Source organism: Miscanthus floridulus, chromosome 15, assembly GCF_019320115.1.
Source record: "Miscanthus floridulus cultivar M001 chromosome 15, ASM1932011v1, whole genome shotgun sequence".
Lineage (NCBI taxonomy): Eukaryota > Viridiplantae > Streptophyta > Magnoliopsida > Poales > Poaceae > Miscanthus > Miscanthus floridulus.
Genome location: NC_089594.1, coordinates 38,814,013 through 38,830,868, shown reverse-complemented (window position 1 = coordinate 38,830,868; position 16,856 = coordinate 38,814,013).

The following is a 16,856-nucleotide window of genomic DNA, read 5'->3' as shown; positions in this document are numbered from 1 at the left end:
AATCATTGATGATGCTCAACAGTGCAGCCTTGCACATGGTCTCAGCATGTCCCCAAGCCTGCTCATCCTCATCGGATCTCACAGTAGCAGGCTGCTCATTGAGCACATGACCACAGCGCATGGCCGACAACCACAGAAGGGCTTTCTCACGCCACCTCTTGTAGTGAGTGCCCTCAAACGGCGTAGGCTTTAGCATGCCCGCAAAGCCAACAGATGAAAATGGCCTGAAATTACGTTTTTGGATTGTTGAAACATAAGGGATTTTCATATTTATTTTAATCCATAAAAATAACGCAATAAAAAAGAGAGTGAAGTCATGAATGAAAAGACAGAAACAGTTCATGACAAATGTTAACATGATGATAAGACAAATTACAGAGCCGAAACATATGTGAAACATTGTTTTACATAGCTGACGCATCACAGACATGATCGTTTTATATAGCTGAAGCATCACAGACATGATCACAAATATAAAAGATGTGTTCTCAAATATTAAGATCATGATGATCACAAAATTAAAAGGAACCAGAAAACCAGTACTAGCATAATCATCCAAATCAACCAAACAGAGCATGTTGAATATGAAAGCAGTATTGCCTAGAAACATCATGATATTGATAATGAAACTCAGAAGAGGATGAAGGACATTATACCCTGCGGCGGAGCCGCTCGCACCAGGAAAAGCCATGGTGGTGCTTTGCTGTTGTAGTCGTCCCGCTCGATGCAGTGCAGAAAAGGACGCCGTGAAGAGGGCTCCGCTACAGGTTCACCAGCGAGTAGTCGTGCCACCACCGACACTCCCCAAAAACGTAATCGCCCGTCTTCACCCGAGCAGGTGAAGCCCACGACGGAGACGCGTTCCGGAGGCCTACTCTTCCATCTCTGGTGCTCGCCGGAGGTGGAACGGGAAGAACTTGCGCTGCTGGAAAGTGGTGTATTTCGCCAAGAGAGCTTAACCGAGAAGAGAGGATTTGATTTATAGACAGAGGCCAGAAGACGAGAAGCCGACGGCACCGAGGGGTCACACCTCCCTTCTGCGGTGGAAGAGACGGAGACGGAGAGCCAGGAGTCACGGGAGTTACCAGAAACTCCTCCAATCAATTCCAATCAATTCGTCAGTTTCAAAAATAAAGGCCTCGCCCGCCCGTCCGCTCGCTCGCCGCCGCCCGCCGCCTGCCACGCCCACGCCCACGCCCACGCCCACGCCCACGCCCACGCCCACGGGCCGGGCCGGGCGGCGGCGGCGGCGGCGCGCGCGCGCGCGCGTGTGGCATCCAGGTGACCCACTTTTACTTCTCAAATAGATCGATCAATGATCAAGTATTTAAGTAGAGTCGTCTCTCGATTAAATTCCCATATGGTATAAAACCATTAATGTACATGTACGGACCATAGAGTTTAATAGAGATATTAAATAAATGGGCCAAGCCCATAATATCTAACAGAATCCTCCTGTCAATATAAACATAAGGTCTTCTTTTGGTTACTGACTCATGACAGGCTTAGCACTCGCAATATTTTGAGAAGAAAGAACATGCAGCTAGCCTCCTTCAATTGCGTGTTATGCTCTCTGAATGCTGAAGACTGTTCAACACCTCTTCTTAGAATGTGATTTGGCTAACTGTTAACAACACCCTCGACCCTTTCCAGATGTTTGAGAGCTTTAGATTGCAGATCAGTGTCAATTTTTTCATGGAAGTAATCATCATCATGTGCTGGAGCCTTTGGACGATCAGAAACGATGTCATTTTCAGAGGAATTCTTGTAGGCAGTATGCGCTGTTTAGAAATCTTCAAAAGCACGTTTAAGCTACTCTTATGGAGGGCCAAGAAGTATTTCCCCGCTATTGAATCATGGCTAGAGCAAGTAGTGTAATTGGCTTGATTTTCTATGTCTTTTTTTTTGTTTCCTGAACTCGCCGCCCCCCCCCCCCCCCCCCCCCCCCCCCCACTTTTAGGAACATTCTTGCTTGCTTCTTTAATAAAATTCCAGTAGAGGCCCCTGGACCTCTCCTGTTCTCTCAAAAAAGTAGGAACCTGTGTAAATTCTAATATCACAAATCAGAATTATATAAACATTTTAAAAATCTTAAGAAATTGTTCCTAAATAGGATGTATTAAAAGAGTACTCCCAACTCATTTGCACTAGCAGAAGCAGCCAAAAGAACACTCTGGTTGTGATTTCGCCTCCGAACGACTCACTCTCATAGACACATATAAGCTGGGTCACGGTAGCAGTACCTAGACCACTTGCTCAAAGAAGAAAATATTCACAGGGGTTGTTGCATACTTGCATGGATCATAATATCACAGTGGTGCCGCCATGAGCGTCAAATCCCAAGCGGCCAAATAAGCTAGCAAGGGCAACATGAGTTATTAAACAGTCAAAACTTGTTATAAGAATTATAAAAAAGTATACAAAAAGAGAATGAACCATAGGGTTAAAGCGATAGCTTTGAGAAGACGATTCTAAATATCTTTCCCACAGTGTTAGACCATTTTGCAATTCCCACGGAAAAATGATGACCGGTATTACAATTAGGGGTGTAAATAGTACTAATATTTCCTGACATTCAGTCCGAACGAAGGGCTTCAGTATCCGTTGCATATCTGTATCAAGATCTTCAATTTTTTAAGTGAAACATGAGGGATTTTACCCCCTACTGAGCTTTATATTGTAAAACAAAAGGTACAAAAAGGTTCCCTAAAACATAATCAGGAGACAAAAACGGTTACAAAGCTAATTGAAAGGATTACACATAAGCTTCTAGCAAGATATTCAAATTTGGATATATATATATATATATATATATATATATATATATATATATATGATGTCAAAAACCATTCATATGTTATCTGACAAGCTGACAATATCTGTACTTAAATCCGAATCTGATGAATATTGTAGCTATCTATTATTCGTGCAAAAGGACATGTGGGTGGAGGTCACCGGCAGCCAATGACGTGTGGGTGGGGTGAAGATAAAAAAAGTACATCAAAAGTTGAGTGGCAAATAATCAAGTATAAAGAGGAAAATTTAGGTGCGGTCCTTCAAGTTGGTAAGGGGTGCCATCTAGGTCCCTCTACATTCAAAATGTTAATTCTGGGTCTATAAACTTGACTTCGGATGTCATCCAGGTCCAAACTCGCTCTGGATGTTGACGTGGCGCACTGGCGTGGCTCCTACATGTGGGGCCCACATGTCAGTTGGTTATATTTCTGTTTATTTTTATTTTTTTGCTGATGTCGCACACTGACTTTTTCAAAAAACAATTCATAACTTTTTCATATGAGTTCAGATCAAGACAAACTTTATATCAAAATTTTAGCCCTCGACAGGATATACAACTTTGTAGTTGAAAAGTTTTTGAATTGAAACTGTTTAGGGTCCCAAAATATTATTGTAAGTTTATAGATTTTAAAATTTGAAATTTAAAATTATCAAAAAATCTTGGATGTTGACATGGTGTATATGAAAGTTATAGTTCTCAATACAATCTATAATTTTATAGTTGAAAAGTTTTTTATTTAAAGTTGTTTAGTGTCTCAAATATGTGTTCTAAGTTTATAGATTTTGTAGTCTAAACAATTGCCTTCATGCTTCTGGCCATTCCATCTGACATCACCAAAATTGAAAACACACGGCTTAAACAATTGCCAGTTCGAAGTTTTCACTAAAGACATTGTTTCAACAAATGTTCAACATAATTAATCATGGCCCATCATCCATTCCAGCAAATCATACAGCACAAACAGAAAACCTTAGTTCCTTGCATGTTACACACTCCACTTCTACTAGTGGCTCCGCTAACAGCATCCATCAACGCAGATTCATCAGAAAATGGATGAACAAAATCCGAACGCCACCAAAGCATGTCAGACCAATATTTACATCATCATACTTATCATATATTTTACACAGAGAAATTCACCAAAACAGACAGGGACCCCCTCAAAAAAGCACAACAAAGCATGTCAGACCAATATTTACATCATCATACTTGTGCTATATTTTACACAGGGAAATTCATCAAAACAGACAGGTACCTCCTCAAAAAAGCACAACAAAGCATGTCAGACCAATATTTACATCATCATACTTGTGCTGTATTTTACACAAGGAAATTCACCAAAACAGATAGGGAGCCCATAGAGCCTAATCCTTCAGCACAAAATCATTTACAAGCACCATTTTCTGCTCAATAAATGCTGAACTCATCAAGGCATTTCCAAGCATTATGGCCTACATCAGCAAACCTCCATCAATCTTCAGAACCTGCACAAAATGGCCAAAATGGCAAATAGTTAGTTCGATGAAGAATCCTTTTGCAGAACCCAAGGTTGCGGTGTGCATTAGGAATGACACGCACCTATCTTGTCATGTAGTTTCCTGCAGGATTTAGGACCAAAGACTCAACTAAACCTGCAACTTCCTCGGCTGTACCGTATCATCCTGCAAGTCACATCAATCATCAGTATTAAATTAGTATTTAGTGGTGACTGAAAATAATGAGCTGTGCAGGGGATGTGACTGAAAATAATCCAAAAGTCTAGTCCTATATAACTTCATCCACAGCTCAGTCTGGGTGTGGATGAACTTGTTCAGGGAATTTGGTTCCTATATCATTTCATTGTTTTTCACTGAAAGAGTTTTTTTAGTTACTTGTAGAATTCGTGTATGATATAATAATTGTACTTGGCCAAGGTGTACACATTAATTCAAGGGGGAAAAGGCTACAGCATAATGCACATCCAAGGGGAATAGCTGGCAGTTTTCTCCTATCAATGTCCTCTCCAATTTCAGCAATGTGTCCAGGTGCAATAGTATTCACCTGCATATATTCAAATCTGTTTGAGAAGTCGCGCTACCCTAAAGTTTTATATGAGCTAACAAAAGGATGAAGGTCAGACCTTGATGTTCTCATTTCCGTATTCCTTAGCTATTGACTTTTGCCCTGTTCGCTTGGCTGATAAGCCATGGCTGAAAGTACTGTTGGCTGATTTGTTGTGAGAGAAAAATAATGTTCGTTAGCTGAAAAAGTATGGCATATAAGCCAAGCGAATAGGGCATTTGTAAAGCCAATGAGCCCAGCTTCAGAAAAGCACAATAGTTTGATTGCACGGTATTGCCAGCAATATTATTGGCGGTGCTTAACTCATATTTTTCACCCGCCAATGTATATATAAAACCCATCCAAATAATCACCAAACCTAGTAATAGGGCTTTAAACTAACGAATTCCATGAGTTTTGATGAGTTGATCATTTGCAGGACACATACATGGAATACATATAAGAAATGGTCAAAATGCGCAAACAGAGAAAGTGTAACGTAGATCCACTCAAACAAATAGAAGGAAGGCCCACTTACCTTGCATACCTGGGCCCCAAACTCACTGAGGAGGAGTCCAGGCCCAACACGCAATCGCCATCGGGAAGGCGGTCGCGGGGAGGCGCCATCTAGGTAGCCCCACCAACCGCCTCCAGCTGCCACGTGTCGCCTCCTAGTGCCTCCCCCAGGTCGGTTGCATGCAGGATCCTATGGAATATGCTCTCCAGCCAACCATAAGGATTGCTATAAATAGAGGGAGAACCCTCCTCCTCATATCAAGAGAGCACAATGTTACAAGAAGAGAAGAGCTACACTCCTATTTTTAGTTTTAGCTAAATATAGTGTAGGGAGTGAGTGAGTAAGAGTGAGAGGAGTACCGGAGATGTCGACTTCCTCTTCACTTGTACCTCGACGGACCTTGTGCAACTTGGAGTACAAAGTTCATGTTCTTCTACCGTGGTGATTTCTACTTTAAGTTAGTCTTGTTCATTATTTACTTGCAGGTTCGTCGTCCGTTCTCATAGCGGATACTCTAGTAGAGGGCCCTGATAAAGACGGATAACTCTGATCGACACTAGAGTAGTAGTCGATAGCGTAGACATAGTGTCTAGGCAAGAGGCTACCTTCATTTGCCTCGTTCCCCATGGTTGAGGGGTAGGCGGCAGGTGGTGACAGCCCTGTCCGTCCTTCATAATCCCCCACAATCGGGTTTGGCGTAGATCTGCAAGCCAGAGGTACTTAGTAGACCAAGTATAAGCTGGTGCCTCAAGTAAGTATGTAGTGGCAAAGCTATGTTAACTTAGGACCTCTATCATTAGAAAACCTCGCTACCCGAGCTATCCTTCTTTTTGTTATCTTAGGTGAACTAGTTAAGAAACTTCTACACTACCGTTCCTCATGGAAATACGATACCCTAAATACTTCCGGGTGAAATGCTACAACAGTAATTTCATGCGCTTGTGGATTATTTCTGTATGCGTTCAGAAATACCAACAAGCATTTCTGGCACCGTTGCCGGGGAACGGTTGTCGTATTATCTTCAAACCTAGTTCACCCGTGTATCCTTGTGTTTTATCTTTCTTTTCAAAAAGAAAAAAAGTTATTCCTTCTATTCTTTTTCACCATGAAGCCCTTCCATTAAAAAAAATATTTCCGATCCTTAGGATGAGTTTTGAGAGCCACCACCATCGAAGCCAATCACAGCTTCTGGCTATGAACTCGGTCCTAGCATTGGTGGTCAAGCTTATGACCATAAACAAAACACTGTCGGGAGATACCCTAGACTATCAAGAAAAACAACTTTTCTTATCAATAAAAGCAAGAACATGCTACCTGGATACTTTGCACCTTCGGGTATTCTTGTTTGCTAACCATTTCAGGTTAAAAACAAGAAGAACAGGGACAAACGATGCCTGAAAACATGGGAGTTGCATCAACTATACACCATGATGTTCTTTGGTGATGGAATACAATCAAGAGGAGACCCTGACCCTACACACTTGAATTTTACACAAAAGTCCAAGTGTGGGGGAGGATGGTGAGAATCTCAAGTTCCATACACACCAAAGGCCATCCTGGTAAAGAAAAAAAATGATGTCAGCTCTGCCTTGCTGAAAAAATAAAGAAAGAAAACTAAAAAAAGGGCAAGAAAAAAAGAGAATATATATAGAAAAAACAAAGAGAAAGAAAAAAACACAGAAAGGAGGGTTCCCCTCTCCTGGACCTTTGCTATCACTAAGGCCCTTGATCCATACACGCTAGATGTGTGTGTGGCCTAGCCTTGTGGTTTGCCTGAGTTGGACCATATGCAATCATGCAATAGCGACAACAACTTTGAAGCTCCATCCACATATGCCGCTGGTAAGTCTACTCAGGTATGCAAAGTTCACTCATTGTTCACCAACTCTTTTTACTCATAGTTATCACCATGAAAATATAGACTTAATCATACAAATTCATGCTTTCTTTATTTATGATGTATGCTCTGGTTTGGGTGTATTCATGAATATATCCATAGTGTAGGGAGTGTGTGAGTAAGAGTGAGAGGAGTACCGAAGATGTTAGCTCCCTCTTCACTTGTACCTCGACGGACCTTGGGCTACTTGGAGTACAAAGTTCATGTTCTTCTATGGTGGTGAGTTCTACTTTAAGTTAGTCTTGTTCATTATTTACTTGCGGGGGTTCGTCGTCCGTTCTCGTAGCGGATACTCTAGTAGAGGGCCCTGATAAAGATGGATAACCCTGATCGATACTAGAGTAGTAGTCGATAGCGTAGACGTGGTGTCTAGGCTAGAGGCTACCTTCGTTTGCCTTGTTCCCCATGGTTGAGGGGTAGGCGGCAGGTGGTGATAGCCTTGTCCGTCCTTCGTAATCCCCCACATTCGGGTTTGGCGTAGAGCTGCAAGTCAGAGGTACTTGGCAGACCAAGTATAAGCCGGTGCCTAAAGTAAGTATGTAGTGGCAAAGCTATCTTAACTTAGGATCTCTATCCTTAGAAAACCTCACTACCCAAGCTATTCTTCTTATTATTATCTTAGGTGAACTAGTTAAGACACTTCTACACTACCATTCCTTATGGAAATACGATACCCTGAATACTTTTGGGTGAAATGCTACAACGGTAATTCTGGGCACTTGTGGATTATTTCTGTGTGCGTTAAGAAATACCAACAAATACCAGTAGCTGATGCTATGTTGATGACTTTTCCCTACATTCCATAAAGCAAGTTGTTGACGGTAGTTAACAACCATCATAATCTGTCAATATAATTCGTATAAATGCATGAATATGATCACCAACATATGTTTAGGGGTTTAAACTAACAAATTCCACGAGTTTTGGTGAATCCGTGTTTTTAGCAAAGTTTACCAGAAAACCGTCAAGGTGGACCCATATGTCAGAATTAATCATGCTTATCCATGACAAAATCAACTCCAAAAGACTCTAGAAGACACTAGAAGGCAAACCACCGAAGCAGAGAGGAGGATGTTGCCGGCCCCACCTACAAGCTGGCCGGCCCCTGGGCCCGTATGTCATCTCCCCTTCGCTACGTCGGTTCTCCACCGCCTTAAGGATTGCATCTACGCCATTGCTTTAAGTTGGTTTGATCCGAGGGCTCAGGATTGAGGGTTCTCCCTATATATACCAGCCCCTACCACCCCACTGAGGCATCAACTCATTTCATCATTGAGAAACCCTGGTCAGAAGAGAAGAACCTTAGAGCTCCACAAATATTATAGGGCATAGCTAGCTAGGTTAGATCTAGAGGGAGGCAAGCTTCATTTGGATTCCTGATCTTGTTAAGAGCGTGGATTGGTATAGTCCCTTGTATCCTCTTTTGTATCTTTCATTATTCATATGATTGCTACAATTGATTCGACATTGTTCTTAATATTATTCATGTTCCTAGTTATCATGTTCATCGTCTACTTTGATTATATGCTTACTATAGTTAGATTATCTTTATGTTTAAGCATAAGTTCATATAGTGCTCGCTCTAAAGTACATGGGGTGAGTGGTCGACATTGTGTAAGCGTGGTGCTTATACGTTGTTTACCTGCGGATGCACCCTATATTCCGGGCCATGTGGTAGATCGCGAGTGTGACCCTCTTGTTGAGTCCTTTGTAGTCCACTCCCTGAATATAGGTCAAGTAGGATCTAGCTACGAAGGAAGTCAAGCTCTATTTTTGATCTTTTTTAGGAATATCCCTTATGTGTAGATATGAAGTTGATCTTAGCTATGATTATTAAGTGTAATTGCACTAATCATAGTATGCTTTGACTTGTAATTAAGAATGACTTAGGAATTATTTCTCTATTATATCTACTTAGTCATGCTAATGCCATAGAAAGAAGTACTCTGAGTGTTCAACTATTAATTATCAATGATCATTTATCATATATTTATTCTATCATGTGACTTACCCCTGTTATGAGTGGAAGCTTGGTTATGGTTTATCTCTGTATCATATGTATAAGTTATCAATATATTCCATCTGTCAGTCCTTCCCTGTGGTAAAAATATAAATAACGATACCTGAAATACTCCCGGGTGAAATGCTATAATGATAAATTATCTGTGCGCTTGTAGATCCCTTCATATACATATTTGCATTCTTTCTAGTCACAATAAAATACTTAAGTACTTCTTAGTGTCATTCTAAAAGTGACATTAGAAGGTACCAACAAGCATTTCTTGCATCATAGCTAGGGATGACAACTTAGCAAAAGTGATGTTAAGAAATGTCAACAACATTAGGTGGCTACGTAAACAAGTGACATGTTAATAAATACCAACACAAGCATTACTCATGGTAACATAAATATGAATAGCAAGCTATTTTTTAACATGACTTCTTAAAGTCATAAAACAAAACAAATACAGTTCATTCTATTTTGAAACCCAATTAAAGTCATTGAGCGTAAGCAGTTGTAAAATTAACTTTGCTATCACAAAGGTGTTTCTATCATAAAAAGGTATATGTTTCTAGATTTCATATGTGCTATCAGAAGTTAACTACAGAAATAGCAAAACATTCTATGCCTCCAAACAATACTTTTTTCTTCTTCATCATGATCTTTGTAGCAGCCTGCAAGAATGTGTAGATTAGGATGAATAAAGTTCATTCAAGTAACTGAACAAAGAGAAGGGCAACAGAAACTTACTTGGGTACAGAGGAAAGTGCCAGTAAGATTCAAATCCATCACTTCCTGCCATTCAATTTTCTTCATTCTTGTCAACAAAGCATCTCTTGTAATGCCTGATAACAGCATGTTGCTTTATTTTCAGGCGGAAGTCGATTAAAGAGAGCTAAAAAATATAAAAAACACAAACTACAATGGGGCCCAACCTGCATTGTTCACGAGAATATCTATTGTGCCCCACTTATCAACCACCTAGTAGATTACCAAAGTAATCGTAAGTGAGGTTATAGTGAAGAATCGATGTAAAAATCAATTTATAAGTTCAGTTCCATTACATAAACAAACTGCACCTACTGCTCTCATCATAGATTTCACATCATCCTCATTAGAGACATCTGCCCTAAAGGCAAAAGCTTGACCACCGGATGCTTGTATTTGGAAAAATTACATTGAAATTAACAGGTTGAATCTAGGAAAAGAAAACCATATGGAATTCTGTATGCTGTAATTTTTATATTCATAGGTAGATCTCTATATTCAAAATTCGATAGAACTACCTGTTCTGACCGTGGCGAACTTTCAAACTGATCTAAAATAACCACATTTCCTTTTAAATAAACAAATTTGCTATAAATATGGTTCAATCAACCACATTAGACAAATATATTTCTATTGCTTGCTAATTATTATCGTTACTATTACTATCTACTAGTTTGTAAAGAAGTTTACAAAGTGCCAATGAAATAAATGAAAATATGAATGTATAATTAGATTTTAAATTGCAATTGGATTGACTTCTGAAAAGTGCAATTTTTCTAGAGTTGCATTTTCTCATGAACAACAATGCTAATTCACCATAATGATGTCATTCTTACTCACAAAGAATGGAAGATTATAAATGATAATACTTTAATGTATTCCAGTATAAGGATAAAAGGACAGAAAAGTACAAAATAGAATTAAAACATCCAACAATTATGAGATCATGAGAATAAGGAAGCAACAAAAGTTCTCCTAGGCATAAACCGATTGGCTTTAGTTAAACTAAAGCGACTAACCAATAAGCATTAGATAGTGAAAACACACATGAACCTTTATAGGGTCAACCTCATCTTAAAATCTGACATGAAATGGATAGGTAACCAAGAAATAGCAAACAAAACATATCTGCAATTATGAAATATGTGAATCAACAAGCTCACTTCTTTGGACACCTCGTCGGACTATTTTGTAGACCGGGCATAGTTTGTTAGGGTAGGGCAGCTGTGCCTACCCTTCCATGTAAAAAGGCCTAGTGTCCAATAGATCTGAGGACCTTTATGTAAATTTATGAACCAAAGGGGGTAGGGAGGAAGATTGCCTCCTCCCACCTCCCTTATAAATAGAACCCAAAGGGCAAGGGAAAAGGGGGCTATCCTGATATTCCCGTAACCCTAATCTTTTGGCACTTGTGCCCTTTTCCCCTAACATCATGTATTCTTGTCTAAATCATGCTCCGTTTGCTGAATGTGACTAAGATCCATAAAATGGAATTCAATTGACAAATTTGATGAGCTAATGTCAAAAAGAAAAACTTGCTTTTCCATCAATGGCAACAAAGGCTAATCAAACCTAAGATCGCACTCAATATAGTGGTACCTTCAGCACTAAATTTAAGAGGACTTTGTATTAGATTTAAACAGGCGAAATGTAAAAAAACTAAACATACCACCATAGTGTACACTGGCCCCTAACCACATAGCCCGATCTTCGTGCCTAAGAAAATCCAGTAGTATGCCTACCACAACGACATGGAGGCACATTACAATAGCATGAGACGTAATGGGAAAGGAAAGAGATGATTTTACCAGGTAACAGAGCACCAGCAGAGAGACATAGAGAGCGTGAACTGGTGGCCTCCACGCCATAAGAAACGAGGCATGGTTCAGAGTCATCCGGCAAATCTTGCATCACCCTTCTCCAAAGGGCTTAGGAGGGAGAGGGCCTCTTATCCCCACCTGGGGATTGCAAACAAATCTTACTTACAACATCAACAAAGAACTTCTTTCCAACTTTTTTTTCTCAACAAACACCTCCATTACCAAAATGAACAAAACCCAAATCACCCAAAACCGATCTTGGGGCAACGAACAAGAACGGAATACAAGCTCAACAAAGTTCTGAAATCACCAAGAACAAAACAAGAACCGAACAGGAGCGCAACTTAGTCCCAAAATTGCCAAGAACTTCTTTCAAAACCAAGAAACCTATTCCCAAAATTAACTAGAACCGATTCTAGACCGTGAAGCATAAGAACTTATGAAGTGCGGCTCCCATGGATGCGGTGCACACCGTCCTAGTGGAGACATGTCGATAAAAGATGCTCAGCAGTCCTCTGAGGGGTATCCCACGAAGGTAGATTGATCGGTGGAGGTGCGTGTTATCAGGAATTGGATGGTGACACAAGGCATAGAGACAGCAATTTAGACAGGTTCGGGTCGTCTAATCGACGTAATACCCTACGTCATGTATCTTTGGTGTATTACATTGAGATGTATATAGATGTATTCGTCGACTAGGGGACCCCTACCTCTCCTTATATAGTCTAGAGGGGTAGGGTTACAAGGAAAGTATCTTATTTGGTACTATACAATATCTTGCGGTGCATGTCGACTAGTGTTGTGCATGCCTTAATCTTGTGGGTTGGGGCACCTCTGATGGTGCGGCCCATGTCTTGTCTTATGGATACCGGGGGTCATATCCCCCATAGCTAGTCCCCGAGAGCCTTGTATCCTTTGAGCAACGCTGTCTTGAACAAGTCCGAGCACTTTGACGTGAAGCTGATCAGTTTAACTAGTAATTCGAGAAGTGGAAGTCGAAACCGACCAGTTTAACTGGTGACCTGGGCAGTGAAGGTCGAAGCTGACCAGTTTAACTGGTGACCTAGGCGGTGAAGGTCAAAACCGACCAGTTTAACTGGTGACCTAGGCGGTGAAAGTCAATGCCAACTAGTTTAACTGGTTAGGAGACCTCGAACTTAGCCAAGTAAGGCTTGCTAGAAGGATGTAAGGGGCTCAAGATAAAATTTGAAAATTTTTCCACTTAGGAGAAGTGTAGCCACTTAGACTCCATTAATAAGGAGGGTAAACTCAAGAAATAAGCATTATATTCACCGTCAGGTGAAGTGTAGCCACTTAGTCCTCAAGCCTGCTGGAACATGAAGAATGAATCTTGTAACAGGGTCAAAGAAAAGAAGTCTAAAAGCTTGCCGACGTCATCTGACATGCGCGTATCAAGACCCCAGACGTGCTGCCCAAGATCAACACCCTGATCCGAACAGCATGGAGCGGCTTGATAGCACACCGATGAGATGTAGCAAGATCTAACCATCAAAGGAGTCCTCAGCTTAGCTGGCGATGTCCGAGCACCGAGAAGTTCCTGACGTAGCTGGTGATGTCCGACCACCGAGGAGTCCTCGGCGTAGCTAGCGAGCACTGAGGAGTCCTCGACGTAGCTAGCGAACACCGAGGAGTCCACGACATAGATGGCGATGTCCAAGCACCGAGGAGTCCTCGGTGTAGCTGGTGATGTCCGAGCACCGAGGAGTCCCCAGCATAGCTAGCGACGTCCGAGCACCGAGGAGTCCTCGGCGTAGCTGGCGATGTTTGAACACCGAGGAGTCCCTGGCATAGCTGACGATGTCCGAGCACCAAGGAGTCCTCGGCATAGCTGGCGATGTCCGAGCACCGAGGAGTCCTTGGCATAGCTGGCGACGTTCGAGCACCGAGGAGTCCCCGGCGTAGCTAGCGACGTCCGAGCACCGAGGAGTCCCTGGCGTAGCTGGTGATGTTCGAACATTGAGGAGTCCCTGGTGTAGCTGGCGATGTCCGAGCACCAAGGAGTCCCCGGCATAGCTGGCAATGTCTGAGCACCAAGGAGTCCCCGGCGTAGCTGGCGATGTCCGAGCACCGAGGAGTCCCCGGTGTAGCTGGCGATGTCCGAACACCGAGCAGTCCTCGGCGTAGCTGGCGATGTCCGAGCACCGAGGAGTCCTTGGCGTAGCTAGCAATGAACAGTTTGGTCAACTGGTCAGTGGCAAAGTGAGCATTGAGTAGAAGCGACCGGCGAACAGTCCGATCAACTGGTCGGCGGCGAAGTTCATAAACCTAGTGGTTCGACCAGTTGATCGGTGGAGAAGTCCAAGAATCAAATGGTCTGATCACCTGGACGAAGATCCTACAATACAAATATGTAAAACGGGTAGTACATGATGTAAAATATATGAACTCTGGAGAAGAATCAGCAATGATGATGAAATAGCGTATGCAGCTAGGCGATCAGTTGGTGTGAATACTATGTTATTCTAAAGATGTATTTATATTTAATATAAACCACCGAACAAATTAGTCTGTAGCTGACTCTCTAGCCCTAGCTAGCCCATTAACCATAACGCGGAGCGCGGAGTCCGTGTGCGTGTAGGAAGAACAAAGCGTTGCTAAGAAGCCGTTGCCGACCACCCATAACGCAGAGGGCAGACACTCGTGCACGTGTAGGGAGGAGCCAGAGATAGGGCCGTCTCTGGGGACATCCGAGAGTCAACATAACTGTTTGGTGATTTGCCTTAGACTTAGCTGTATGTCATCTTTAAGATGGTATACACGGAGAAAATCGTTTGGAGAGCAAACATAGAGAAACATGGCTCGGAGAAACATTATGGCGATATACGAAGATTGAAGAATATTTAGAAAAATATTAAAGCATGACTTAGCTTTAGACAGAATGTCTAGTCGATGTCGTATGGCGTTATCTGGTCGGCGACGTGGGCAGCTCGCTTAGTGGCTCGCTTGACGGCTGGAACAAAGTTGATCTTGTGTTGGAGTAGGACGAACATAGTCGGAGCTTGGCGGTGTCAATCCGCGTACGAAGACGTGCGTCGTGGTTGTCGAAGGATGTCAACGCGATCAGCCGAGTTGCCGCAAAGGATGTTGATCTTGAGTTACGCCATATGGTTCGCCAGGGATCAACGTGCACGAGCCCCATGGTCGTCGCCAACTGTCGGCAAAAGATGCTTGGTAGTCCTCCGAGGGTATCCCACGAAGGTAGATTGATCGGTGGAGGTGCACATAATCAGGAACCGGATTGTGACATAAGGCGTAGAGACAACGATTTAGACAGATTCGGACCGTCTGATCGACGTAATACCCTATGTCCTGTGTCTTTGGTGTATTGCATTGAGATGTATATAGATGTATCTGTCAACTAGGGGACCATGCCTCTTCTTATATAGTTTGGAGGGGTAGGGTTATAAGGAAAGTATCTTATTTGGTACTATACAATATCTTACGGTGCATGTTGATCAGTGTCGTGCATGCCTTGATCTTGTGGGCTGGGCCATCTCTAATGGTGCGGCCCATGTCTTGTCTTATGGATACCAGCAGTCATATCCCCCACAAGGCATGACCGTAGACGTGGGGCTAGAGGTGCACACAGCACACCGTCTTGGTGGAAGCCGTAGACGTGGGGCTGGAGTTGGGGGTGGCGGTGGAGGCGGCAGAGCTCCATCGCCGTCGGCCACGCCATGCCTCATGTCGCTCGCGTGCGAGACGGCATCGAGCTGAAGCGATGCTCTCGTGTGGCGGAGCCGCTTCAGCACCATCTTTTTCACAAGACGGGGGATAGTTTTACCCTCGCCTGATGCAATTTCTGATGAAACCCTTGTGTCTGTTTTTAGAACTGAAACCCTCATGTCTTTTGCAAATTTTTGGAAAGTGTTTCTGATAATGGATAGAGGGGGCTGAGCTAAATAGTGGGGGAACTTAGGAGGTTAGAATTAAATAGTTGGGGACACTTGCGGGGTAGTATTTTATCTCAGGAAAAAGATAGTATTTAGGTAATTTCGACTTCCTTCTATGAAATAATAATGCCGAGATGATTGAATTTGATTTTAAAAAGATAAAAAGCGTTTCATATTGGGGGGGGGGGGGGGGGGGGGGGATTCTGAAAAAATGGGAAGTTCTGCTGACTTTGATTATTTAATATAGATTAAAAAATGAAAATTTAAAATTTAGTTTTTACACTCAGGTGAAATAATTCCACCTCTTTTTTTCATAGTAAAAAAATCATTTCCTTGCAAGGCTTGTGATTTCGATTAGTATATGTGCACTTATTTCCTCATCTATAAAACAATTTCTCATATATTCAGATTCAGCCAATATTTGACGATAATTCATCTTTTCACAGTGATTTAGTATGACTTGTATTTGATGTTTCAATAATTGCAACTCAATGTTGCACATGTGCCATCAAACTGTTTCACGGAGACTTAATAGTGTGGCTAATAAGGAATATTTGTTGACACGGAAGAGAGAGAGAGAAAAAAAGAGAGACAGGACATCGTTGTTATGGGTATATCAGCCAAGCAAACAGGATAAACATTGTTAAAGCATTCCAATACTTTTCTCTATCCTTGTAAAATTGTTGTATTGAGGACAGCTATACTTTTTTTCTTGCTTTAGCAGTTTCCCAATATCTCTTCTTTTTTTTTATAGTCATCAATATTTTCCTCATCTCCCTTCAAAGGTAAAGATATAACTCCCACAATACCATAGTGTTCATCCCAACTACTACTTTTTAGCCATATTTTCTCTTATACTTCTATGAAACCCACCTTCTATAAGGATATTGGGGGCATATATTAAGGTATTGTTGCAGCAACTCCCCAAATATTAATAAAAGATAATATTGGACTACCCCAATACATGTATATTAGGAAAAGATTATTGGAAACTGCTGGAGATGCTCTTAAGTCTTGTTTAGTTCCTCCATCTAAAGTTTAGTCTCTATCACATTGGATATTTGGACACATGTATGGAGTATTAAAAATAGACTAAAAAAT